Below are 20,319 nucleotides of genomic sequence, written 5' to 3' on the forward strand. Positions count from 1 at the left end.
GGACAGACATCCCAATTAAGTTTCTGAGAATCTTTCTCTTTCGTTTTTATGGGAAGATATTTCCGTTTTCACCATAGGCCTGATTTCGCTCGAAATGTCCACTTCCTGATACTACAGAAAGAGTGTTTCAAACCTGGTCTATGAAAAGGAATGTTCATCTCTGTCACTTGAATGCAGATATCACAAAGTACTTTCTGACAGTGCTTCCATCTAGATATTAGATGAAGATATTCCTGTTTCCAACGAAATCTTCACAGTTATCCAAATATCCACTTGCAGATTCTACAAAAAGAGTGTTTCCAAACTACTGTATCAATAGAAAAGTTCAATTCTGTTTGTTGACGACACACATCCCAATTAAGTTTCTGAGAATCCTTCTGTCTCATTTGAATGGGAAGATATTTCCGTTCTCACGATAGGCCTGAATTCGCTCGAAATGTCCACTTCCAAATACTACAGAAAGAGTGTTTCAACCCTGCTCTATGAAAGGGAATGTTCAGCTCTGTGACTTGAATGCAGATATCACAAAGTAGTTTCAGACGGTGCTTCTGTCTAGATTTTAGAGGAAGATATTCCCGTTTCCAATGAAATCGTTAGAGGTATCCAAATATCCACTTACAGATTCTAGAAAAACAGTGTTTCCAAACTGCTCTATCAAAAGAAAGGATAAACTCTGTTAGCTGAAGACACACATCACAAAGAAGTTTCTGAGAATGCCTCTGTCTAGATTTTATTGGAAGATATTCCCGTTTCTAATGAAATCGTTAGAGGTTTCCAAATATCCACTTACAGATTCTACAAAAAGAGAGTATCCAAACTGCTGTATCAAAAGAAAGGTTGAACTCCGTAAATTGAGGACACACATCACAAAGAGGTTTTTGAGGATGTTTCTGTCAAGATTTTATATGAAGATATTCCCATTTACAACGAAATCTACACAGTTACCCCAATATCCACTTTCAGATTCTACAAAAAGAGTGTTTCCAAACTGCTGTATCAAAACAAAGGATGAACTCCGTTAGTTGAGGACATACATCACACAGAAGTTTCTGAGAATGCTTCTGTCTAGATTTTATATAAAGATATTCCCGTTTCCAAAGAAATCTTCACTGTTATTCAAATATTCACTTGCAGATTCTACAAAAATGTGTTTCCAAACTGCTCTATCAAAAGAAATGTTCAACTCTGTTAGTTGAGGACCCACATCCCAAATAAGTTTCTGAGAATCTTCTGTCTCGTTTTTATGGGAAGATATTTCCGTTTTCACCATAGGCCTGAATTCGCTCGAAATGTCCACTTTCAGATACTACAGAAAGAGTGATTCAAACCTGCTCTATGAAAGGGAATGTTCAGCTATCTGACTTGAATGCAGATATCACAAAGTAGTTTCTGACAGTGCTTCTGTCTATCTTTTATATGAAGATATTCCCGTTTCCAACGAAATCATTAGAGGTATCCAAATATCCACTTTCAGATTCTACAAAAACAGTGTTTCCAAACTGCTCTATCAAAAGAAAGGTTGAACTCTGTTAGCTGAAGCCACACATCACAAAGAAGTTTCTGAGAATGTTTCTGTCAAGATTTTATAGGAAGATTTTCCCGTTTACAACGAAATCTACACAGTTACCCAAATATCCACTTTCAGATTCAACAAAAAGAGTGTTTCCAAACTGCTGTATCAAAAGAAAGGTTGAACTCTGTTAGTTGAGGATACTCATCACAAAGAAGTTTCTGAGAATCCTTCTATCTAGATTTTATATGAAGATATTCCCGTTGCCAATGAAATCTTCACAGTTATCCAAATATCAACTTGCCAATTCTACAAAAAGAGGGTTTCCAAACTGCTCTATCCAAAGAAACGTTGAACTCTGTTCGTTGAGGACACTCATCGCAAAGAAGTTTCTGATAATGCTTCTGTCTAGATTTTATACGAAGATATCCCCATTTCTAATGAAATCGTTAGAGGTATCCAAATATCCACATACAGACTCTGCAAAAAGAGAGTATCCAAACTGCTGTATCAAAACAAAGGTTGAACTCTGTTAGTTCAGGACACACATCACAAAGAAGTTTCTGAGAATATTTCTGTCTAGATTTCAAATGAAGATATTCCCGTTTCCAATGAAATCTTCACAGTTATCCAAATATCCACTTACAATTTATACAAAAAGGGTGTTTCCAAATGGCTGTATCAAAAGAAAGGTTGAACTCTGTTAGTTGAGGACACACATCCCAAACAACGTTATGAGAATCCTTCTGTCTCGTTTTCATAGGAAGATATTACCTTTTTTGCCACAGGTCTGAATACGCTCGAAATGTCCACTTTCAGATACAACAGAATGAGAGTTTCAAACGTGGTCTATGAAAGGGAATGTTCAGATCTGTGACTTGATTGCAGATATCACAAAGTAGTTTCTGACGGTGCTTCTGTGTATGTTTTATATGAAGATATTCCCGTTTCAAATGAAATCGTTAGAGGTATCAAAAAATCCACTTTCAGATTCTACAAAAAGAGTGTTTCCAAACTGCTCTATCAAAAGAAAGGTTCAACTCTGTTAGTTGAGGACACACATCACAAAGAAGCTTCTGAGAATGCATCTGTCTTGATTTTATATGAAGATATTCAGGTTTCCAAAGAAATCATTAGAGGTATCCAAATATCCACTTACAGATTATACAAAAACAGTGTTTCCAAACTGATCTATCTAAAGAAAGTTTGAACCCTGTTAGTTGAAGACACACATCACAAAGAAATTTCTGAGAATGCTTCTGTCTAGAATTTATATGAAGATATTCCGTTTCCAATGAAATCTTCACAGTTATCCAAATACCCACTTGCAGATTCTACAAAAAGAGTGTTTCCAAACTACTGTATCAATAGAAAGGTTCAACTCTGTTAGTTGAGGACAGACATCCCAATTAAGTTTCTGAGAATCTTTCTGTTTCATTTTTATGGGACGATATTTCCGTTTTCACCACAGGCCTGATTTCGCTCTAAATGTCCACTTCCGGACACTACTCAAAGAGTGTTTCAAACCTGGTCTACGAAAAGGAATGTTCAGCTCTGTCACTTGAATGCAGATATCACAAAGTAGTTTCTGACAGTGCTTCGGTCTACATTTTAGATGAAGATATTCCCGTTTCCAACGAAATCTTCACAGTTAACCAAATATCCAATTGCAGATTCTACAAAAAGAGTGTTTCCAAACTACTGTATCAATAGAAAGGTTCAACTCTGTTAGTTGACGACACACATCCCAATTAAGTTTCTGAGAATCCTTCTGTCTCATTTTTATGGGAAGATATTTCCGTTCTCACCATAGGTCTGAATTCGCTCGAAATGTCCACTTCCAGATACTACAGAAAGAGTGTTTCAAACCTACTCTATGAAAGGGAATGTTCAGCTCTGTGACTTGAATGCAGATATCACAAAGTAGTTTCTGACAGTGCTTCTGTCTAGATTTTAGATGAGGATACTCCCGTTTCCAACGAAATCTTCACAGTTATCCAAATATCCACTTGCAGATTCTACAAAAAGAGTGTTTCCAAACTGCTCTATTAAATGAAAGGTTGAACTCCGTTAGTTGAGGACACACATCACAATGAAGTTTCTGAGAATGTTTCTGTATAGAGTTCATATGAAGATATTCCCGTTTCCGAAGAAATCTTCACAGTAATCCAGTTATCCACATGCATATTCTACAGAAAGAGTGTTTCCAAACTGCTGTATCAAAAGAAAGGTTGAACTCTGTTAGTTGAGGACACACATCACAAAGAAGTTTCTGACAGAGCTTCTGTCTACATTTTAGAGGAAGATATTCCCGTTTCCAACGAAATGGTTAGAGCTATCCAAATATCCACTTACAGATTCTACAAAAAGAGTGTTTCCAAACTGCTCTATCTAAAGAAAGGTTGAACTCTGTTATCTGAGGGCACACACCACAAAGATGTTTCTGACAATGCTTCTGTCTAGATTTTATATGAAGATATTCCCGTTTACAATGAAATCTTCACAGATAACCAAATATCCACTTTCAGATTCCACAAAAAGAGTGTTTCCAAACTGCTGTATCAAAAGAAAGGTTGAACTCTGTTAGTTGAAGACACTCATCACAAAGAAGATTCTGAGAATCCTTCTGTCTAGATTTTATATGAAGATATTCCGGTTGCCAACGAAATCTTCTCAGTTATCCAAATATCAACTTGCCGATTCTACAAAAAGAGGGTTTCCAAAATGCTCTATCCAAAGAATGGTTAAACTCTGTTCCTTGAGGACACTCATCACAAAGAAGTTTCTGATAATGCTTCTGTCTAGATTTTATATGAAGATATTCCCGTTTCTAATGAAATCGTTAGAGGTATCCAAGTATCTACTTACAGATTCTACAAAAAGAGAGTATCCAAACTGCTGTATCAAAAGAAAGGTTGAACTCTGTTAGTTGAGGACACACATCACAAAGAAGTTTCTGAGAATGTTTCTGTCAAGATTTTATATGAAGATATTCCCATTTACAACGAAATCTACACAGTTACCCAAATATCCACTTTCAGATTCTACAAAAAGAGTGTTTCCAAACTGCTGTATCAAAAGAAAGGATGTACTCCGTTAGTTGAGGACACACATCACAAAGAAGTTTCTGAGAATGCTTCTGTCTAGATTTTATATAAAGATATTCCCGTTTCCAAAGAAATCTTCACTGTTATTCAAATATTCAATTGCAGATTCTACAAAAATGTGTTTCCAAACTGCTCTATAAAATGAAATGTTCAACTCTGTTACTTGAGGACCCATATCACAAATAAGTTTCTGAGAATCCTTCTGTCTCATTTGAATCGGAAGATATTTCCGTTTTCACCATAGGCCTGAATTCGCTCGAAATGTCCACTTTCAGATACTAGAGAAAGAATGTTTCAAACCTGCTCTATGAAAGGGAATGTTCAGCTCTGTGACTTGAACGCAGATATCACAAAATAGTTTCTGACAGTGCTTCTGTCTATCTTTTATATGAAGATATTCCCGTTTCCAACGAAATAGTTAGAGGTATCCAAATATCCACTTACAGATTCTATAAAAACAGGGTTTCCAAACTGCTCTATCAAAAGAACGTTTGAACTCTGTTAGTTGAAGACACACATCACAAAGAAGTTTCTGAGAATGGTTCTGTGAAGATTTTATATGAAGATATTCCGGTTTCTAATGAAATCGTTAGAGGTATCCAAACATCCACTTACAGATTCTACAAAAAGAGATTATCCAAACTGCTGTATCAAAAGAAAGGTTGAACTCTGTTAGTTGAGGACACACATCACAAAGAAGTTTCTGAGAATGCTTCTGTCTAGATGTTATATGAATTTACTCCCGTTTCCAACAAAATCGTTAGATGTATCCAAATATCCACTTACAGATTCTACAAAAAGGGTGTTTCCAAACTGCTCTATCAAAAGAAAGGTTGAACTCTGTTAGTTGAGGACACACATCCCAAACAACTTTATGAGAATCCTTCTGTCTCGTTTTCATGGGAAGATATTCCCTTTTTCACCACAGGCCTGAATGCGCTCGAAGTGTCCACTTTCAGATACAACAGAAAGAGAGTTTCAAACGTGGCCTATGAAACGGAATGTTCAGATCTGTGACTTGAATGTAGATATCACAGAGTAGTTTCTGACAGTGCTTCTGTGTATCTTTTATATGAAGATATTCCCGTTTCCAATGAAATCGTTAGAGGTATCCAAATATCCACTTACAGATTCTACAAAAAGAGTGTTTCCAAACTGCTCTATCAAAAGAAAGGTTCAACTCTTAGATGAGGACACACATCACAAAGAAGTTTCTGAGAATGCTTCAGTCTAGAATTTATATGAAGATATTCCGTTTCCAACGAAATCTTCAAAGTTATCCAAATATCCACTTGCAGATTCTACTAAAAGAGTGTTTCCAAACTACTGTATCAATAGAAAGGTTCAACTCTGTTAGATGAGGACAGACATCCCAATTAAGTTTCTGAGAATCTTTCTCTTTCATTTTTATGGGAAGATATTTCCGTTTTCACCATAGGCCTGATTTCGCTCGAAATTTCCACTTGCGGATACTACAGAAAGAATGTTTCAAACCTGTTCAATGAAAAGGAATGTTCAGCTCTGTCACTTGAATGCAGATATCACAAAGTAGTTTCTGACAGTGCTTCCGGCTAGATATTAGATGAAGATATTCCCGTTTCCGACGAAATCTTCACAGTTATCCAAATATCCACTTGCAGATTCTACAAAAAGAGTGTTTACAAACTGCTCTATCAAAAGAAAGATTCAAATCTGTTAGATGAGGACACACAACACAAAGAAGTTTCTGAGAATGCTTCTGTCTAGATTTTATATGAAGATATTGCCGTTTCCAATGAAATTATTAGAAGTATCCAAATATCCACTTACAGATTCTACAAAAACAGTGTTTCCAAACCGCTCTATCAAAAGAAAGGTTGAACCCTGTTAGTTGAAGACACAGATCACAAAGAAGTTTCTGAGAATGCTTCTGTCTAGATTTTATATGAAGATATTCAGGTTTCCAAAGAAATCATTAGAGGTATCCAAATATCCACTTACAGATTCTACAAAAACAGTGTTTCCAAACTGCTCTATCAAAAGAAAGGTTGAACCCTGTTAGCTGAAGACACACATCACAAAGAAGTTTATGAGAATGCTTCTGTCTAGTATTTATATGAAGATATTCCGTTTCCAACGAAATCTTCACAGTTATCCAAATATCCACTTGCAGATTCTACAAAAAGAGTGTTTCCAAACTACTGTATCAATAGAAAGGCTCAACTCTGTTAGCTGAGGACAGACATCCCAATTAAGTTTCTGAGAATCGTTCTGTCTCATTTTTATGGGAAGATATTTCCGTTTTCACCATAGGCCTGAATTCGCTCGAAATGTCCACTTCCAGATACTACAGGAAGAGTGTTTCAGATCTGCTCTATGAAAGGGAATGTTCAGCTCTGTGACTTGAATGCAGATATCACAAAGTAGTTTCTGACAGTGGTTCTGTCTAGATTTTAGATGAAGATATTCCCTTTTCCAACGAAATCTTCACAGTTATCCAAATATCCACTTGCAGATTCTACAAACAGAGTGTTCCCAAACTGCTCTATCACATGAAAGGTTGAACTCTGTTAGTTGAGGACACACATCACAAAGAAGTTTCTGAGAATGTTTCTGTCTAGATTTTATATGAAGACGTTCCCGTTTACAAAGAAATCTTCACAGTTATCCAGATATCCACATGCAATTTCTACAGAAAGAGTGTTTCCAAACTGCTGTGTCAAAAGAAAGGTTGAACTCTGTTAGTTGAAGACACTCATCACAAAGAAGTTTCTGAGAATCCTTCTGTCTAGATTTTATAAGAAGATATTCCCGTTGCCAACGAAATCTTCTCAGTTATCCAAATATCAACTTGCCGATTCTACAAAAGGAGGGTTTCCAAACTGCTCTATCCAAAGAAAGGTTGAACTCTGTTAGCTGAAGGCACACATCACAAAGAGGTTTCTGAGAACGCTTCTGTCTAGATTTTATTTGAAGGTATTACCGTTTCTAATGAAATCGTTAGAGGTATCCAAATATCCACTTACAGACTCTACAAAAAGAGAGTATCCAAACTGCTGTATCAAAAGAAAGGTTGAACTCCGTTAGTTGAGGACACACATCACCAAGAAGTTTCTGAGAATGCTTCAGTCTAGATTATATATAAAGATATTCCCGTTTCCACAGAAATCTTCACTGTTATTCAAATATTCACTTGCAGATTCTACAAAAAGTGTGTTTCCAAACTGCTGTATCAAAAGAAATGTTCAACTCCGTTAGTTGAGGACCCACATCCCAAATAAGTTTCTGAGAATCCTTCTGTCTCGTTTTTATGGGAAGATACTTCCGTTTTCACCATAGGCCTGAATTCGCTCGAAATGTCCACTTTCAGATACTACAGAAAGAGTGTTTCAAACGTGGTCTATGACAGGGAATGTTCAGCACTGTGACTTGAATGCAGATATCAAAAAGTAGTTTCTGACAGTGCTTCTGTCTATCTTTTATATGAAGATATTCCCGTTTCCAATGAAATCGTTAGAGGTATCCAAATATCCACTTACAGATTCTACAAAAAGAGAGTATCCAAACTGCTGTATCAAAGGAAAGGTTGAACTCTGTTAGTTGAGGACACACATCACAAAGAAGTTTCTGAGAATTCTTCTGTCTAGATTTTATATGAAGATATTCCCGTTTATAACGAAATCGCTAGAGGTATCCAAATATCCACTTACAGATTCTACAAAAGGGGTGTTTCCAAAATGCTCTATAAAAAGAAAGGTTGAACTCTGTTAGTTGAGTACACACATCACAAAGAATTTTCTGAGAATGCTTCTGTCTAGACTTTATGTGAAGATATTCCCGTTTCCAATGAAATCTTCACAGTTATCCAAATATCCACTTGCAGATTCTACAAAAAGTGTGTTTCCAACTGCTGCATCAAAGGAAAGGTTGAACTCTGATAGTTGAGGACCCACATCACAAAGAAGTTTCTGAGAATATTTCTGTCTAGATTTTATATGAAGATATTCCCGTTTCCAACGAAATCTTCACCGTTATCCAAATATCCACTTGCAGATTCTACAAACAGAGTGTATCAAAACTGCTCCATCAAGTGAAAGGTTGAACTCTGTTAGTTGAGGACACACATCACAAAGAAGTTTCTGAGAATGTTTCTGTCTAGATTTTATATGAAGATATTCAGGTTTCCAAAGAAATCTTCACAGTTATCCAGATATCCACATGCAATTTCTACAGAAAGAGTGTTTCCAAACTGCTGTATCAAAAGAAAGGTTGAACTCTGTTAGTTGAAGACACTCATCACAAAGAAGTTTCTGAGAATCCTTCTGTCTAGATTTTATATGAAGATATTCCCGTTGCCAATGAAATCTTCTCAGTTATCCAAATATCAACTTGCCGATTCTACAAAAAGAGGGTTTCCAAACTGCTCTATCAAAAGAAATGTTGAACTCTGTTAGCTGAAGACACACATCACAAAGAACTTTCTGAGAATGCCTCTCTCTAGATTTTATTTGAAGATATTCCCGTTTCTAATGAAATCGTTAGAGGTATCCAAATATCCACTTACAGATTCTTCAAAAAGAGAGTATCCAACCTGCTGTATCAAAAGAAAGGTTGAACTCCGTTAGTTGAGTTCACACATCACAAAGAAGTTTCTGAGAATGCTTCTGTCTAGATTTTATATAAAGATATTCCCGTTTCCAAAGAAATCTTCACTGTTATTCAAATATTCACTTGCAGATTCTACAAAAAGTGTGTTTCCAAACTGCTGTATCAAAAGAAATGTTCAACTCTGTTAGTTGAGGACCCACATCCCAAATAAGTTTCTGAGAATCCTTCTCTCTCGTTTTTATCGGAAGATATTTCCGTTTTAACCATAGGCCTGAATTCGCTCGAAATGTCCACTTTCAGATACTACAGAAAGAGTGTTTCAAACGTGGTCTATGAAAGGGAATGTTCAGCACTGTGACTTGAATGCAGATATCAAAAAGTAGTTTCTGACAGTGCTTCTGTCTATCTTTTATATGAAGATACTCCCGTTTCCAACGAAATCGTTAGAGGTATCCAAATATCCACTTACAGATTCTACAAAAAGAGAGTATCCAAACTGCTGTATCAAAAGAAAGGTTGAACTCTGTTAGTTGAGGACACACATCACAAGGAAGTTTCTGAGAATGCTTCTGTCTAGATTTTATATGAAGATATTCCCGTTTCCAATGAAATCTTCACACATGCAATATCCACATGCAATTTCTACAGAAAGATTGTTTCCAAACTGGTGTGTCAAAAGAAAGTTTGAACTCTGTTAGTTGAGGACACTCTTCACAAAGAAGTTTCTGAGAATTCTTCTGTCTGGATTTTATATGAAGATATTCCCGTTTTCAACGAAATCTTCGCAGTTATCCAAATATCCACTTGCAGATTCTACAAAAAGTGTGTTTCCAACTGCTGTATCAAAGGAAAGGTTGAACTCTGTTAGTTGAGGACCCACATCACAAAGAAGTTTCTGAGAATATTTCTGTCTAGATTTTAAATGAAGATATTCCCGATTCCAATGAAATCTTCACAGTTATCCAAATATCCACTTGCAATTTATACAAAAACGGTGCTTCCAAACTGCTGTTTCAAAAGAAATGTTGAACTCTGTTAGTTGTGGACACACATCCCATACAACTTTATGAGAATCCTTCTGTCTCGGTTTCATAGGAAGATATTCCCTTTTTCACCACAGGCCTGAATGCGCTCGAAGTGTCCACTTTCAGATACAACAGAAAGAGAGTTTCAAACGTGGTCAATGAAAGGGAATGTTCAGATCTGTGACTTGAATGCAGATGTCACAAAGTAGTTTCTCACAGTGCTTCTGTCTAGATTTTAGATGAAGATATTCCCGTTTCCAACGAAATCTTCACAGTTATCCAAATATCCACTTGCAGATTCTACAAACAGAGTGTTTCCAAACTGCTCTATCTAATGAAAGGTTGAACTCTGTTAGTCGAGGACACACATCACAAAGAAGTTTCTGAGAATGTTTCTGTCTAGATTTTATATGAAGATATTCCCGTTTCGAAAGAAATCTTCACGGTTATGCAGATATCCACATGCAATTTCTACAGCAAGAGTGTTTCAAAACTGCTGTATCAAAAGAAAGCTTGAACTCTGTTAGTTGAAGACACTCATCACAAATAAGTTTCTGAGAATCCTTCTCTCTCGTTTTTATCGGAAGATATTTCCGTTTTCACCATAGGCCTGATTTCGCTCGAAATGTCCACTTCCGGATACTACAGAAAGAGTGTTTCAAACCTGGTCTATGAAAAGGAATGTTCAACTCTGTCACTTGAACGCAGATATCACAAGTAGTTTCTGACAGTGCTTCCGTCTAGATATTAGAAGAAGATATTCCCGTTTCCAACAAAATCTTCACAGTTATCCAAATATCCACTTGCAAATTCTACAAACAGAGTGTTTCCAAACTGCTCTATCAAATGAAAGGTTGAACTCTGTTAGTTGAGGACACACATCACAAGGAAGTTTCTGAGAATATTTCTGTCTAGATTTTATATGAAGATATTCCCGTTTCCAAATAAGTCTTCACAGTTATCCAGATATCCGCATGCAATTTCTACAAAAAGAGTGTTTCCAAACTGCTGTATCAAAAGAAAGGTTGAACTCTGTTTGTTGAAGACACTCATCACAAAGAAGTTTCTGAGACTCCTTCTGTCTAGATTTTATAAGAAGATATTCCCGTTGCCAACGAAATCTTCTCAGTTATCCAAATATCAACTTCCCGATTCCCCAAAAAGAGGGTTTCCAAGCTGCTCTATCCAAAGAAAGGTTAAACTCTGTTCTTTGAGGACAATCATCACAAAGAAGTTTCTGATAATCCTTCTGTCTAGATTTTATATGAAGATATTCCCGTATCTAATGAAATCGTTAGAGGTATCCAAATATCCACTTACAGATTCTACAAAAAGAGAGTATCCAAACTGCTGTATCAAAAGAAAGGTTGAACTAAGTTAGTTGAGGACACACATCACAAAGAAGTTTCCGAGAATGCTTCTGTCTACATTCTACGTGAAAGTATTCCCGTTTCCAATGAAATCTTCACAGTTATCCAAATATCTACTTGCAATTTATACAAAAAGGGTGTTTCCAACCTGCTGTATCAAAAGAAAGGTTGAACTCTGTTAGTTGAGGACACACATCCCAAACAACTTTATGGGAATACTTCTGTCCCGTTTTTATAGGAAGGTATTCCCTTTTTCACCACAGGCCTGAAATTGCTCGAAATGTCCACTTTCAGATACAACAGAAAGAGAGTTTCAAACGTGGTCTATGAAAGGGAATGTTCAGATCTGTGACTTGAATGCAGATATCACAATGTAGTTTCTGACAGTGCTTCTGTGTATCTTTTATATGAAGATATTCCCGTTTCCAATGAAATCGTTAGAGGTATCCAAATATCCACTTACAGATTCTACAAAAAGAGTGTTTCCAAACTGCTCTATCAAAAGAAAGGTTCAACTCTTAGATGAGGACACACATCACAAAGAAGTTTCTGAGAATGCTTCAGTCTAGAATTTATATGAAGATATTCCGTTTCCAACGAAATCTTCAAAGTTATCCAAATATCCACTTGCAGATTCTACTAAAAGAGTGTTTCCAAACTACTGTATCAATAGAAAGGTTCAACTCTGTTAGATGAGGACAGACATCCCAATTAAGTTTCTGAGAATCTTTCTCTTTCATTTTTATGGGAAGATATTTCCGTTTTCACCATAGGCCTGATTTCGCTCGAAATTTCCACTTGCGGATACTACAGAAAGAATGTTTCAAACCTGTTCAATGAAAAGGAATGTTCAGCTCTGTCACTTGAATGCAGATATCACAAAGTAGTTTCTGACAGTGCTTCCGGCTAGATATTAGATGAAGATATTCCCGTTTCCGACGAAATCTTCACAGTTATCCAAATATCCACTTGCAGATTCTACAAAAAGAGTGTTTACAAACTGCTCTATCAAAAGAAAGATTCAAATCTGTTAGATGAGGACACACAACACAAAGAAGTTTCTGAGAATGCTTCTGTCTAGATTTTATATGAAGATATTGCCGTTTCCAATGAAATTATTAGAAGTATCCAAATATCCACTTACAGATTCTACAAAAACAGTGTTTCCAAACCGCTCTATCAAAAGAAAGGTTGAACCCTGTTAGTTGAAGACACAGATCACAAAGAAGTTTCTGAGAATGCTTCTGTCTAGATTTTATATGAAGATATTCAGGTTTCCAAAGAAATCATTAGAGGTATCCAAATATCCACTTACAGATTCTACAAAAACAGTGTTTCCAAACTGCTCTATCAAAAGAAAGGTTGAACCCTGTTAGCTGAAGACACACATCACAAAGAAGTTTATGAGAATGCTTCTGTCTAGTATTTATATGAAGATATTCCGTTTCCAACGAAATCTTCACAGTTATCCAAATATCCACTTGCAGATTCTACAAAAAGAGTGTTTCCAAACTACTGTATCAATAGAAAGGCTCAACTCTGTTAGCTGAGGACAGACATCCCAATTAAGTTTCTGAGAATCGTTCTGTCTCATTTTTATGGGAAGATATTTCCGTTTTCACCATAGGCCTGAATTCGCTCGAAATGTCCACTTCCAGATACTACAGGAAGAGTGTTTCAGATCTGCTCTATGAAAGGGAATGTTCAGCTCTGTGACTTGAATGCAGATATCACAAAGTAGTTTCTGACAGTGGTTCTGTCTAGATTTTAGATGAAGATATTCCCTTTTCCAACGAAATCTTCACAGTTATCCAAATATCCACTTGCAGATTCTACAAACAGAGTGTTCCCAAACTGCTCTATCACATGAAAGGTTGAACTCTGTTAGTTGAGGACACACATCACAAAGAAGTTTCTGAGAATGTTTCTGTCTAGATTTTATATGAAGACGTTCCCGTTTACAAAGAAATCTTCACAGTTATCCAGATATCCACATGCAATTTCTACAGAAAGAGTGTTTCCAAACTGCTGTGTCAAAAGAAAGGTTGAACTCTGTTAGTTGAAGACACTCATCACAAAGAAGTTTCTGAGAATCCTTCTGTCTAGATTTTATATGAAGATATTCCCGTTGCCAACGAAATCTTCTCAGTTATCCAAATATCAACTTGCCGATTCTACAAAAGGAGGGTTTCCAAACTGCTCTATCCAAAGAAAGGTTGAACTCTGTTAGCTGAAGACACACATCACAAAGAGGTTTCTGAGAACGCTTCTGTCTAGATTTTATTTGAAGGTATTACCGTTTCTAATGAAATCGTTAGAGGTATCCAAATATCCACTTACAGACTCTACAAAAAGAGAGTATCCAAACTGCTGTATCAAAAGAAAGGTTGAACTCCGTTAGTTGAGGACACACATCACCAAGAAGTTTCTGAGAATGCTTCAGTCTAGATTATATATAAAGATATTCCCGTTTCCACAGAAATCTTCACTGTTATTCAAATATTCACTTGCAGATTCTACAAAAAGTGTGTTTCCAAACTGCTGTATCAAAAGAAATGTTCAACTCCGTTAGTTGAGGACCCACATCCCAAATAAGTTTCTGAGAATCCTTCTGTCTCGTTTTTATGGGAAGATACTTCCGTTTTCACCATAGGCCTGAATTCGCTCGAAATGTCCACTTTCAGATACTACAGAAAGAGTGTTTCAAACGTGGTCTATGACAGGGAATGTTCAGCACTGTGACTTGAATGCAGATATCAAAAAGTAGTTTCTGACAGTGCTTCTGTCTATCTTTTATATGAAGATATTCCCGTTTCCAATGAAATCGTTAGAGGTATCCAAATATCCACTTACAGATTCTACAAAAAGAGAGTATCCAAACTGCTGTATCAAAGGAAAGGTTGAACTCTGTTAGTTGAGGACACACATCACAAAGAAGTTTCTGAGAATTCTTCTGTCTAGATTTTATATGAAGATATTCCCGTTTATAACGAAATCGCTAGAGGTATCCAAATATCCACTTACAGATTCTACAAAAGGGGTGTTTCCAAAATGCTCTATAAAAAGAAAGGTTGAACTCTGTTAGTTGAGTACACACATCACAAAGAATTTTCTGAGAATGCTTCTGTCTAGACTTTATGTGAAGATATTCCCGTTTCCAATGAAATCTTCACAGTTATCCAAATATCCACTTGCAGATTCTACAAAAAGTGTGTTTCCAACTGCTGCATCAAAGGAAAGGTTGAACTCTGTTAGTTGAGGACCCACATCACAAAGAAGTTTCTGAGAATATTTCTGTCTAGATTTTATATGAAGATATTCCCGTTTCCAACGAAATCTTCACCGTTATCCAAATATCCACTTGCAGATTCTACAAACAGAGTGTATCAAAACTGCTCCATCAAGTGAAAGGTTGAACTCTGTTAGTTGAGGACACACATCACAAAGAAGTTTCTGAGAATGTTTCTGTCTAGATTTTATATGAAGATATTCAGGTTTCCAAAGAAATCTTCACAGTTATCCAGATATCCACATGCAATTTCTACAGAAAGAGTGTTTCCAAACTGCTGTATCAAAAGAAAGGTTGAACTCTGTTAGTTGAAGACACTCATCACAAAGAAGTTTCTGAGAATCCTTCTGTCTAGATTTTATATGAAGATATTCCCGTTGCCAATGAAATCTTCTCAGTTATCCAAATATCAACTTGCCGATTCTACAAAAAGAGGGTTTCCAAACTGCTCTATCAAAAGAAATGTTGAACTCTGTTAGCTGAAGACACACATCACAAAGAACTTTCTGAGAATGCCTCTCTCTAGATTTTATTTGAAGATATTCCCGTTTCTAATGAAATCGTTAGAGGTATCCAAATATCCACTTACAGATTCTTCAAAAAGAGAGTATCCAACCTGCTGTATCAAAAGAAAGGTTGAACTCCGTTAGTTGAGTTCACACATCACAAAGAAGTTTCTGAGAATGCTTCTGTCTAGATTTTATATAAAGATATTCCCGTTTCCAAAGAAATCTTCACTGTTATTCAAATATTCACTTGCAGATTCTACAAAAAGTGTGTTTCCAAACTGCTGTATCAAAAGAAATGTTCAACTCTGTTAGTTGAGGACCCACATCCCAAATAAGTTTCTGAGAATCCTTCTGTCTCGTTTTTATCGGAAGATATTTCCGTTTTAACCATAGGCCTGAATTCGCTCGAAATGTCCACTTTCAGATACTACAGAAAGAGTGTTTCAAACGTGGTCTATGAAAGGGAATGTTCAGCACTGTGACTTGAATGCAGATATCAAAAAGTAGTTTCTGACAGTGCTTCTGTCTATCTTTTATATGAAGATACTCCCGTTTCCAACGAAATCGTTAGAGGTATCCAAATATCCACTTACAGATTCTACAAAAAGAGAGTATCCAAACTGCTGTATCAAAAGAAAGGTTGAACTCTGTTAGTTGAGGACACACATCACAAGGAAGTTTCTGAGAATGCTTCTGTCTAGATTTTATATGAAGATATTCCCGTTTCCAATGAAATCTTCACACATGCAATATCCACATGCAATTTCTACAGAAAGATTTTTTCCAAACTGGTGTGTCAAAAGAAAGTTTGAACTCTGTTAGTTGAGGACACTCTTCACAAAGAAGTTTCTGAGAATTCTTCTGTCTGGATTTTATATGAAGATATTCCCGTTTTCAACGAAATCTTCGCAGTTATCCAAATATCCACTTGCAGATTCTACAAAAAGTGTGTTTCCAACTGCTGTATCAAAGGAAAGGTTGAACTCTGTTAGTTGAGGACCCACATCACAAAGAAGTTTCTGAGAATATTTCTGTCTAGATTTTAAATGAAGATATTCCCGATTCCAATGAAATCTTCACAGTTATCCAAATATCCACTTGCAATTTATACAAAAACGGTGCTTCCAAACTGCTGTTTCAAAAGAAATGTTGAACTCTGTTAGTTGTGGACACACATCCCATACAACTTTATGAGAATCCTTCTGTCTCGGTTTCATAGGAAGATATTCCCTTTTTCACCACAGGCCTGAATGCGCTCGAAGTGTCCACTTTCAGATACAACAGAAAGAGAGTTTCAAACGTGGTCAATGAAAGGGAATGTTCAGATCTGTGACTTGAATGCAGATGTCACAAAGTAGTTTCTCACAGTGCTTCTGTCTAGATTTTAGATGAAGATATTCCCGTTTCCAACGAAATCTTCACAGTTATCCAAATATCCACTTGCAGATTCTACAAACAGAGTGTTTCCAAACTGCTCTATCTAATGAAAGGTTGAACTCTGTTAGTCGAGGACACACATCACAAAGAAGTTTCTGAGAATGTTTCTGTCTAGATTTTATATGAAGATATTCCCGTTTCGAAAGAAATCTTCACGGTTATGCAGATATCCACATGCAATTTCTACAGCAAGAGTGTTTCAAAACTGCTGTATCAAAAGAAAGCTTGAACTCTGTTAGTTGAAGACACTCATCACAAATAAGTTTCTGAGAATCCTTCTCTCTCGTTTTTATCGGAAGATATTTCCGTTTTCACCATAGGCCTGATTTCGCTCGAAATGTCCACTTCCGGATACTACAGAAAGAGTGTTTCAAACCTGGTCTATGAAAAGGAATGTTCAACTCTGTCACTTGAACGCAGATATCACAAGTAGTTTCTGACAGTGCTTCCGTCTAGATATTAGAAGAAGATATTCCCGTTTCCAACAAAATCTTCACAGTTATCCAAATATCCACTTGCAAATTCTACAAACAGAGTGTTTCCAAACTGCTCTATCAAATGAAAGGTTGAACTCTGTTAGTTGAGGACACACATCACAAGGAAGTTTCTGAGAATATTTCTGTCTAGATTTTATATGAAGATATTCCCGTTTCCAAATAAGTCTTCACAGTTATCCAGATATCCGCATGCAATTTCTACAAAAAGAGTGTTTCCAAACTGCTGTATCAAAAGAAAGGTTGAACTCTGTTTGTTGAAGACACTCATCACAAAGAAGTTTCTGAGACTCCTTCTGTCTAGATTTTATAAGAAGATATTCCCGTTGCCAACGAAATCTTCTCAGTTATCCAAATATCAACTTCCCGATTCCCCAAAAAGAGGGTTTCCAAGCTGCTCTATCCAAAGAAAGGTTAAACTCTGTTCTTTGAGGACAATCATCACAAAGAAGTTTCTGATAATCCTTCTGTCTAGATTTTATATGAAGATATTCCCGTATCTAATGAAATCGTTAGAGGTATCCAAATATCCACTTACAGATTCTACAAAAAGAGAGTATCCAAACTGCTGTATCAAAAGAAAGGTTGAACTAAGTTAGTTGAGGACACACATCACAAAGAAGTTTCCGAGAATGCTTCTGTCTACATTCTACGTGAAAGTATTCCCGTTTCCAATGAAATCTTCACAGTTATCCAAATATCTACTTGCAATTTATACAAAAAGGGTGTTTCCAACCTGCTGTATCAAAAGAAAGGTTGAACTCTGTTAGTTGAGGACACACATCCCAAACAACTTTATGGGAATCCTTCTGTCCCGTTTTTATAGGAAGGTATTCCCTTTTTCACCACAGGCCTGAAATTGCTCGAAATGTCCACTTTCAGATACAACAGAAAGAGAGTTTCAAACGTGATCTATGAAAGGGAATGTTCAGATCTGTGACTTGAATGCAGATATCACAATGTAGTTTCTGACAGTGCTTCTGTGTATCTTTTATATGAAGATATTCCCGTTTCCAATGAAATCGTTAGAGGTAACAAAATATCCACTTACAGATTCTACAAAAAGAGTGTTTCCAAACTGCTCTATCAAAAGAAAGGTTCAACTCTCTTAGATGAGGACACACATCACAAAGAAGTTTCTGAGAATGCTTCTGTCTAGAATTTATATGAAGATATTTCGTTTCCAACGAAGTATTCACAGTTATCCAAATATCCACTTGCAGATTCTACAAAAAGAGTGTTTCCAAACTACTGTATCAATAGAAAGGTTCAAATCTGTTAGTTGAGGACAGACATCCCAGTTAAGTTTCTGAGAATCTTTCTCTTCCATTTTTATGGGAAGATATTTCCGTTTACCTATAGGCCTGATTTCGCTCGCAATGTCTGCTTCCGGATACTACAGAAAGAGTCTTTCAAACCTGGTCACTGAAAAGGACTGTTCAGCTCTGTCTCTTGAATGCAGATATCACAAAGTAGTTTCTGACAGTGCTTCCGTCTAGATATTAGCTGAAGATATTCCCGTTTCCAACGAAATCTTCACCGTTATCCAAATATCCACTTGCAGATTCTACAAAAAGAGTGTTTCCAAAATACTTTATCAATAGAAAGGTTCAACTCTGTTAGTTGAGGACAGAAATCCCAATGAAGCTTCTGAGAATCTTTCTCTTTCATTTTTATGGGAAGATATTTCCGTTTTCACCATAGGCCTGATTTCGCTAGAAATGTCCATTTCCGGATTCTACAGAAAGAGTGTTTCAAACCTGGTCAATGAAAAGGAATCTTCAGGTCTGTGACTTGAATGCAGATATCACAAAGTAGTTTCTGACAGTGCTTCCGTCTAGATATTAGATGAAGATATTCCCGTTTCCGACGAAATCTTCACAGTTATCCAAATATCCACTTGCAGATTCTACAAAAAGAGTGTTTCCAAACTACTGTATCAATAGAAAGGTTCAACTCCGTTAGTTGACGACACACATCCCAATTAAGTTTCTGAGAATCCTTCTGTCTCATTTTTATGGGAAGATATTTCCGTTTTCACCATAGGCCTGAATTCGCTCGAAATGTCCACTTCCAGATACTACAGAAAGAGTGTTTCAAACCTGCTCTATGAAAGGGAATGTTCAGCTCTGTGACTTGAATGCAGATATCACAAAGTAGTTTCTGACAGTGCTTCCGTCTAGATATTAGATGAAGATAGTCCCGTTTTCAATGAAATCTTCACAGTTATCCAAATATCCACTTGCAGATTCTACAAACAGAGTGTTTCCAAACTGCTCTATCAAGTGAAAGGTTGAACTCTGTTGGTTGAGGACACACATTACAAAAAAGTTTCTGAGAATGTTTCTGTCTAGATTTTATATGAAGATATTCCCGTTTCCAAAGAAATCTTCACAGTTATCCAGATATCCACATGCAATTTCTACAGAAAGAGTGCTTCCAAACTGCTCTATCAAAAGAAAGGTTGAACTCTGTTAGTTGAGGACACACATCACAAGGAAGTTTCTGAGAATGCTTCTGTCTAGATTTTATATGAAGATATTCCCGTTTCCAACGAAATCTTCACAGTTATCCAAATATCCACTTGCAGATTCTACAAAAAGAGCGTTTCTAAAACTGGTGTGTCAAAAGAAAGTTTGAACTCTGTTAGTTGAGGACACTCTTCACAAAGAAGTTTCTGAGAATGCTTCTGTCTAGATTTTATATGAAGATATTCCCGTTTTCAACGAAATCTTCGCAGTTATCCAAATATCCACCTGCAGATTCTACAAAAAGAGGGTTTCCAAGCTGCTGTATCAAAAGAAAAGTTGAACTGTGTTAGGTGAGGACACGCATTACCAAGAAGTTTCTGAGAATGCTTCTGTCTAGATTTTATATGAAGATACTCCCGTTTCCAACGATATCGTTAGAGGTATCCAAATATCCACTTACAGATTCTACAAAAGGGGTGTTTCCAAACTGCTCTATAAAAAGAAAGGTTTAACTCTGTTA

This window comes from Gorilla gorilla, chromosome 23, assembly GCF_029281585.2.
Source record: "Gorilla gorilla gorilla isolate KB3781 chromosome 23, NHGRI_mGorGor1-v2.1_pri, whole genome shotgun sequence".
NCBI lineage: Eukaryota > Metazoa > Chordata > Mammalia > Primates > Hominidae > Gorilla > Gorilla gorilla.